Source organism: Cyprinodon variegatus, unplaced genomic scaffold (assembly GCF_000732505.1).
Source record: "Cyprinodon variegatus isolate N-32 unplaced genomic scaffold, C_variegatus-1.0 Scaffold232, whole genome shotgun sequence".
In the NCBI taxonomy this organism is placed as follows: Eukaryota; Metazoa; Chordata; class Actinopteri; order Cyprinodontiformes; family Cyprinodontidae; genus Cyprinodon; species Cyprinodon variegatus.
The window spans coordinates 462,602-464,200 of record NW_015150685.1 but is presented as its reverse complement, the minus strand read 5'-3'; positions in this window follow the sequence as shown (position 1 = coordinate 464,200).

The following is a 1,599-nucleotide window of genomic DNA, read 5'->3' as shown; positions in this document are numbered from 1 at the left end:
TCTTAGCAATGCTTTAAAATTCTATCACCCTTGCCTTTTCTATGAGGCGTTACAGTGTGGTTGAGACTTTTTTAGTTGCTGCATCAATGGCCACCATCTGGCTTCCTAATAGTTTAGCGATACTGCAGGTAGATGGCACCACATCTGCTTATTTCCTGCGTAAAATTTGAAATTTAGTATTATAGATAGACCGGTACTTGGGCTGGCCAATTTTTTTGGCCAATATCAGTCCTTTTCTTGAATCAGAATCAGCAGATACATGCATATATTTCTTTGATTTGTTGGAATAAAATCTTGTTTAACATGTGACTTGTGTAACTTGTTATTGTTGTGTCATTTTGAGCACATAAATGGAGGAAGACAGAACAATATCAGCTTCAACAATCAGCCCAAAAATAATCAGCAGGACACATCAAGGATTTTTAGAATAATGTTAAAATAATCAGAATCACCAACAGCCTAAAAAGACTGTATCTATGGATCTCTATTTAGTACCATGACAACCTTAGGGGGAACATTAGATCACATGAAACCCCAAATAGAAACAACAAAAGTTTGTTTTTGGCAATATGTACATTTCTAAGGGAAAGTATTGTAGAGTACTATAGCAAAGTATCATCTGCATTCACATTAATTTAGCAGTACCATTTGAATTGATAAGCATGCTTATTAAACTAGCTGAGTTGCAGTCAAAATTAGATTTTAAGCAGCTTTTGGCCCATTTACGTCATTGTTATGAATTTACAGAATCCCCTGGATTATTAATTGTACCTTATTCAAAGCTGTTGATAAAGTGACACATCCACTGTCTTGAATTCCTGAAACCCTTAAATATTAATGTTTCACGAGGCATCAGTTGACTGAAATACTATTCGTCTTATTTTTTTCTCAAAGGGGAAAGCAGACAGTGAAAGTAAGACATGATGAATACAGCAAAACAGAATAAAGTACATCAAAAACACCACATGAAGAGGAGGATATGAAAGCTAAATACATTTACAGTCTTAAGCGTGTTTGTATAGAAAAATATCACATGATAAAATATAATAGTTATAGGCTGTCCTTGTGTAAACCTCTCATGTGGAGCTTTTGAGCCTTTTATGTCCATCTTTCATGGTCCAGCTCAGACGCTGCTCGGATTTAAGTCTTAAAAGTGTGAGGTACTTTGACATTTCCCGAGATCATTTCCAGATGGAGAAGGCTGATATGATGTCAAGGTTTTGACAGCAGGCAAAGAGTAACCTGATGCATGTGGTGATGCGAAACCCTCTGCAGAATCTCACAGCTCTACTAAGATGTTTTTTTTCAACTCTTAAACTCTTTTTCAATATTAAACAGGAGCAGATGGCTTTTTTGAAGGCAAGAAAACAATCCCGGTTGTCTCCTGTTAAGCCAAGTGTGTGCAAACACGAAAAGGAACAAATGCATTTCTGGCACAAGTTGCAAGAACTAATAAAAAAAAAAAAAAAAAAACTTCAGCTGTAGTCAACCTAAAGATAAAGTGCCGTATGTTCTGAGCGTGACATCTTCACACTGTGCACACAGCAGAAGAAGGAGAGGTTTCAAGAAACTTCAGGCGAGGGGTGTGTGTGTGTGTGT